This window comes from Myotis lucifugus, unplaced genomic scaffold (genome assembly GCF_000147115.1).
Source record: "Myotis lucifugus unplaced genomic scaffold, Myoluc2.0 scaffold_559, whole genome shotgun sequence".
Lineage (NCBI taxonomy): Eukaryota > Metazoa > Chordata > Mammalia > Chiroptera > Vespertilionidae > Myotis > Myotis lucifugus.
The window spans coordinates 368041-375379 of NW_005871607.1; positions in this window are offsets into that span (position 1 = coordinate 368041).

Genomic DNA, 7339 nt, shown 5'->3' on the forward strand with positions numbered 1-7339 from the left:
TGGTAGAGGACATGTGATACGGGCAAGGGGGAGAAGGAGATGAGCATCCAATTGGTGACTAGGAGTCTGAAGATGAAATGAGGAATTGTAGAATAGGGACATTATGAACATAGACGATGATTCCTGGGAGTTCGGGATTTGTATCAGGAAGGGAGTTGGAGTGCAGGGTAGTCAGCCTAGAAAAGGGGTTGCATGTTAATGGGGTAAGGTGGGGAATGCAGGGTAGGCTTGGAGTTGAAGACAAAATTGGGGGCCTGAGGTGTCCAGTCTCCAGATTTGACCTAGTAGAGACATGTGCAGCTGGATCTCAAAGCATTGCCCAGAGGCAGCGGTTTCCACATGACCTGGGAGATCCATGAAAGGACAAATTTAATTCTCATACCACTAGACATGGCTCAGCTAAGTCAACAAGTTAGTCATGTCTCAGGGCATTTGTGTGTCAGTGAGTAAGTCTGACTAGGTGCCTAGGGACAGGCAAGGGAGTAGCTGACGGTGTGTGTTGGGGGAGGAGGAATTGAGGGCCAAGATAAACTAGAGTGAGTGGAGCCTTTTCCTTCTTTCTTGACCAGTCAAAGTGAACTTCCTGTGATTCCACAGGTGAGAGCTCTGTGACAGGTCACAGGGCTAGAGTGGTAGGTGCCCATTTTCTTGGCCTCCTGTTCTCATCTAATGCAGGATGTTTCACTTCCATCTGTGATGGATGCTTCTCTCACCACCTGACCTTCTGTTGGTGGGTGTGATAGAACCCAGATCATGATGAGCAGTTCTGGCTACTGGGTCACCTTACAGCCCATGTTCAGACTCTCTGTCTCTCCTGAGGCCTAGAAGCTGGTCAATGGCTATTGTTCTATCGCCTTAGAATAGAAACAAACTGTAGGAATGTGCATGTCATTCTCTATGAGGTATAACAAGAGGCTTATCAAAGCACCTTTCATTCTCCTAACATCAATCAGATGAAGGTACAAGCACAGAAATTTCTCCTTTACTCTGGAGGGTACCATCCAGCATGGCCCAGACTATTGGAGCCATGAAATCCTCATAGATGTGTCAGACCCCTGAATGGTCAGAGTCGTGTATGTCCTTATAGTTCATACTTTGCATAAGCTGCTGATCATTAGAACTGACCCTGACACTGTTGTCACTGTCATCACTGATGTCACTGTCATAGAGCATCAACAGTAGCAGGCATCCACTTCCACCTTTCAAAGCACACATGTCTTACTAAGGCAGTTAGAAATCGTATCGTTTTGTTCATCTTTAGAGGGAGAGTCTCTATTTCTCAAATTGATGATGATTGGAGGACTCTAGGTATTTTATGGATTAAATATGGGATGAAATTAACTTAGAGGATGAACTCATCTATTTGCTCTGCTAGGGAGGGCCAACTTCATCGGATCCCAATTTGTGAAGTCACTTAGAATGGCCTGCAGTAGTTTTAATACTTTGTTTTGCCATTTTGAAATTCTTTTTTCTTTATTGATTAAGGTATTACCTATGTGTCCTTACCCACCATTGTTGAAATTTTTAATGACACTCACTTTACTTTCTTACAACCCTAGCAGAGACCCCGGGCTGGAAAAAAATGTTTTGAGCCTGGCCGGTGTAGCTCAGTGGATGAGAGTCCACCTATGAACCAGGAATTCATGGTTCCATTCCCACTCATTGCACATGCTCAGGTTGCAGACTCGATCCCCAGTGTGAGGCATGCAGGAGGATGCCAATGATTCTCTGTCATCATTGATGTTTATGTCTCTGTCTACCTCTCCCTTCCTCTCTTAAATCAATTAAAAAAAATTTAAGAAAAAATGTTTTGGCCGTATTTGGGAGGTGCTAGTTGTAATGAGGCCACCAGAAGGCGGCACCACAACAAAGTAACCTAAAGGAGCTGAGAAGGAATGTGAATGAGTTTTGTCTTTCTCTACTCTAATGAGCAGGACCACCTCTCTCCCACCCCTGTAACTCGAAGAGGAAGGTTCTCCATCTGTGATGTACTTCAGAGCTTTGAATTTAAAGAAATCACAGAATGTTGGCTTAAATGTGAATAGGATTAAACAGATACAATAAAGTCTACACTAAATACTGGTTTTCAGGAAAGTAAAGAAGATTGTTTTGTCTCCTCAGGGTCCTTTAGATATCATATGCATTAAGAATGACATTTTTATTTGTTTAAAAATGCCTTTGGGCGCATGCAGAGAGGGCTGGCGGCTGAGGGAACTGTTGACTTTTTCAATAAGGAGGGATTCTTAAGCTCCTGACTGCTCTGAACTCCAGTTCTGGTTGAGTCTCTGGGGACCCAGACACATATGGGAGAAACTGGACTGTTTGGCAGAGGTCGGAACTTGAGGACAGCTTTCTCCGAGAGGTGCTTGCAGAGATTGCTGGAACATTGAGAAGCGGGGCCTCTGAGGGCAGGACTGAGAGCAGCCATAACTGCTCACTCTGCCCTGTTGATCCCCTGGTACCCAGTCCTGCCCAAGCTGAGCATGGAGGCTTTTGCATTTGAAAGGCCTGGCCCTTGGCAATCTGATAATTACCTAACAAACTGCAGCTGGCCCTAGGTCCCATGGCAACTTGCATTGCTTCACAGCTCGCTCCTGCTGGATAGCCTCAGGCAGAGGCTAGGTTAGCACCTCCTTAGAGATCCAAGAGCCAGTGAGCCCAGTGGTCAGAGTGGGACCATCCAGAATGCAGCTGCTCGGATCCATAAATGACACACTCAGGGGGCAGAATCAGTGAGCACCAAAGCCCCATTGAAGCAAGTCTTGCCCTGGAGGGGTGTCTCCAGCACAGAAGTTCTCCCACTGCAGACACAGCTGATTCTCACAGCCAATTGGCCTGGAGGTCAATCCCTCCCAGTGTTACCTACAACAATCAAGACTTAACTACAACAAGGCTGTGCACAAAGCCCACAAGGGGATGCACCAAGGATGTCTACCTCAGGTAATTGGGGAGGCTGAGCCACTGGGCCCTATAGGACACCTAGCACAGAAAGCCACTCTATTGACACAGCGAAGCATAAAAAAATGTGGAGACAAAGACACAGGGCACAAATGACAGCAACGGAGGAAAGCAAACTACTGAATATAGAGTTCAAAACCACACTTTTAATGTTTTTCAAGAATTTTCTAGAAACCGCCGTTCAACTTAATGAGACCCTCAAGAAATCTAGTGAGACTCTTGAGGTTGTGATAAAGGACCAACTAGAAATTAAGCATACACTGACTGAAATAAAGAATATTATACAGACTCCCAACAGCAGACTAGAGGATCGCAAGAATCAAGTCTAAGATTTGAAATACGAAGAAGCAAAAAACACCCAACCGGAAAAGCAAAATGAAAAAAGAATCCAAAAATACGAAGATAGTGTAAGGAACCTCTGGGACAGCTTCAAGGGTACCAACATCCGAATTGTAGGGGTGCCAGAAGAAGAGAGAGAGCAAGATATTGAAAACCTATTTGAAGAAATAATGACAGAAAACTTGTTCTACCTGGTGAAAGAAATAGACTTACAAGTCCAGGAAGCACAGAGAACCCCAAACAAAAGGCATCCAAAGAGGACCACACCAAGACACATCATAATTAAAATGCCAAGAGCAAAAGACAAAGAGAGAATCTTAAAAGCAGCAAGAGAAAGACAGTCAGTTACCTACAAGGGAGTACCCATAAGACTGTCACCTGATTTCTCAACAGAAACTTTGCAGGCAGAAGGGAGTGGCAAGAAATATTCAAAGTGATAAATGCCAAGAAACTACAACCAAGATTATTTTACCAAGCAAAGCTATCATTCAGAATTGAAGGTCAGATAAAGAGCTTCACAGATAAGGAAAAGCTAAAGGAGTTCATCACCACCAAGCCAGTATTATATGAAATGCTGAAAGGTATCCTTTAAGAAGAGGAAGAAGAAGAAAAAGGTAAAGATACAAATTATGAACAACAAATACACATCTATCAACAGGTGAATCTAAAAATCAAGTGGAATAAATAATCTGATGAACAGAATAAACTGGTGATTATAATAGAATCAGGGGCATAGATAGGGAGTGGACTGACTATTCTTCGGGGGGAAAGCGGTGTGGGGGATGCAGGAAGATACTGAGAAAAATCCTGCACCTATGGATGAGGACAGAGTGGGGGGGCGGTGAGGGCCGAGGGTGGGGTGGGAACCAGGTGTGGGGGAGATAAGGAGGGAAAAAGAGGAACAACTGTAATAATCTGAAAAATAAAGATTTAATTAAAAAATAAAAAAAATAAAAATGCCTTTGGGATTACAATATATTTTATTGAATCTGCAGACTGCTTTGAGTAGTATGGAGAGTTAAGAATTTTGAATCTTCTAATTTATGTTGTTGTTGTTAATGAGGATGGATTTTCAAAGAATCCATTGCTTTGTTCCTTTTTTCTTCAATCTTTTTGTACTCATTATTCTGAGGGAGTTCACAAACCTCTCCTAGCCCAGGACTCCCTGAGGTTAGGACAGGACAAGGGTTCCAGAACTTTAGATCCAGGGCCTATGTGAGGGGGTTAAGTAAGCGGGAGTCTTTCCCTGATCCTTCCATTTTCCCCTTCTGGTGTAACTGGCTATTAACCCCATGGATGACTCTATTCTGTTGAACATCCCTCTTTTTTCTACCAACTCTAGCTCAACTAGAACAATTTTGTCCTGTATAAAGAACCTTTAAAAAAACAAAAAAGAACCTTATTTACTAGAAGCCTCCAGTTTTAAGTATTTTAGTGACTGGTTCATTTGACACATCACTAGTCTGACAGAAATATTTGAAAGTCATTCCAAAAAATGTAGTCAAATTATAGTAAGAAGTTAGGAATATTCCTTTGCCTGTAGAATGGGGATACTGAGAGAGATAGCTGAATAAACTGGCCTAGGAATTTACAGCCAGATGCAGAAGGTCACCAGGGCAGAAAGCCTCCGGTACCTAGCAATGGGCAAAACTGATCCTAGACCTTGCCTTCAGGGTGGCCTTTTCTTCCTGGGCATACCATTGGTTGTGTGACTTAGATTTTCTGTCCTGCTGTTGACCAATCAGTGAAGACCACGAGCTGAAAGGGGAAACCTGGAAATGTTGATAAATATTCTATTGAGATGTTCCCTGAGACCTCCCCTAAGACCCCACTTTTGAAAAGTAGATAAAATCCCTAACGACAAAGAAGACTGCATGTGCCTCTCTTGGGGCACATCCACTGAAATCTCCTTTTCCAGTGAATTTTCTTTCATCTAAACCATAAGTGATACCCAGGAGACTTGCAACAAGGGAAACAATAGGCAGCAGTAGCTCATCTTGGGCTAACCCGCTGAACTTGTCCCCAAGTCTCATTGCCTCTGACTTTCCAGTGAGCTGACAGCAGCTTTGCATAGGCTCACTTCTGTCCCATAAAGTTTCTAGAGAGCTGAAGCAGCCACCCCTTGTCTCTCTCCTACTGGTTCTTGTATCCCAGGCCCTTCCTGGTTTTACTGCCCCAAGCTTTAATAAATGTAGTCTCAAAATCATCTGGACTCATATTCTGCAATCTTTCCTGCATGAAGGCAAATACCTGCACATTACCAGCTGGTCTTAGGTAAATTCGCTCAATGCCTGGCTTTTATTTCTGATAACATTTTGAAATGTAGAGGAATGCTATTGCAAAAGGAGGAAAGGGATCTGGGAGTGTTCTTTAAAAAGATTTGTATTGCCCTAACCAGTTTAGCTCAGTAGATAGAGCGTCAGCCTGCGGACTGAAGGATCCCAGGTTTGATTCTGGTCAAGGGTATGTACTTTGGTTGTGGGCACATCCCCAGTGGAGGGTGTGTAGGAGGGAGCTGATCGATGTTTCTCTCTCATCGATGTTTCCAACTCTCTATCCTTCTTCCTCTCTGTAAAAAATCAATAAAATATATTAAAAATTTGTATTGGTTTCAGAGAGGAAGGGAAAGGGAGAAAGAGATAGAAACATCAACGATGAGAGAGAATCATTGATTGACTACCCCCTGCACAACCAACACTGGAGGTCGAGCCCACAACCCAGGCAAGTGCCCTGACTGGGAATCAAACTGTGACCTCTTGATTCATAGGTTGATGGTCAACCACTGAGCCAAGACAGTCAGGCTTGTTATTTTTAAGAGAAGTTAAAAGTAAGTAGTTTGACCTAACAAGTTAATTATTTCTGAAAGAGTAAAAAGAGGAAAACTGAAAACAAGGGAAGCTGTAGAGGTTAGTGGAAAAGGAATATTGAGAAATATTATGTAGAAATACCAGAACCTATTTATGGGGATATGCTTATACCATAACCCAACAAAGACTACTAACCATATTAATTCACATGAAGCTGAAGCAGCTATAAAAACATGTTCCTCTATAACTGCAGCTGAGGCACAGGAAATTTACTTATGATGTTCTTACTGTCTTTATGGTGTATGAAATTTTTAGAAGACAATTGTAATATACACCATTGGGTTCTTACAGCCTTGTCCCCAAATATGATTACAGTTCCAATTGCACAACCAGAAGGAATCAGATTAATAATGAATGACCTTTGAGTGTTTCCAATGGGAAATAAGTGGACCATTGTAAATGAGAACCCATCTCATGATCAGAATGTGAAAACTGAAGAGGTGTATAGTTTGCCCTCAAACTATAAGTAAGTGTTATACTAGATGAAAAATACAGAGAAATGAGACAGACATCGAAATTTGGATCACGATAGCTTATAGGTTATGAATGACCCAAAATGTTTTTCTTTATTTTTTATTGTGTTTTTTTTGTTTTGTTTAAATCCTAACCCAAGGATATGGTTTCCACTGATTTTTAGAAAGAGTAGAAGGGAGAGAGGAGGGAGAGAGCAAGAGAGAAAAAGAGAGTGGGCGAGGAACATCGATGTGAGAGGAACAAAATTGCCTGTCTCCTGCATGCATCATGATTGGGAGCAGGGATTGAACTTACAACCCAGACAAATGACCTTGACCAGGAACTGCAGGCTGAAACTCTAATCACTTAGTGACACTGGTCAGGGACAAAGTGTTTTTTTTTCTTAATGAAGATCAGTGGAACCTGACTGTCTCCCATTTACCTGCTTTTCACTTTTGAGAAAATTTGACCTTGACTTCCATCCAAGGTTTCAGTCTTGCCCTATCCCCAATGGTCCATAGTTCAGCTAGGTAAACTAAGACTTCCTAGTGGTGAGCCTTTCTAGCACCATGAAACCACATTTTCCAACCAAAAGGTTGGTAATCAGTGTATCATTGCGTTTGATTTATAACCCAAAGGGGGAGGTGTGGATGAAAATGGGGCCACGTACTAAAGCTGACAAGCTCAGAGGAGGCCTGCATAGTATGAAGTGCAAAATCAGA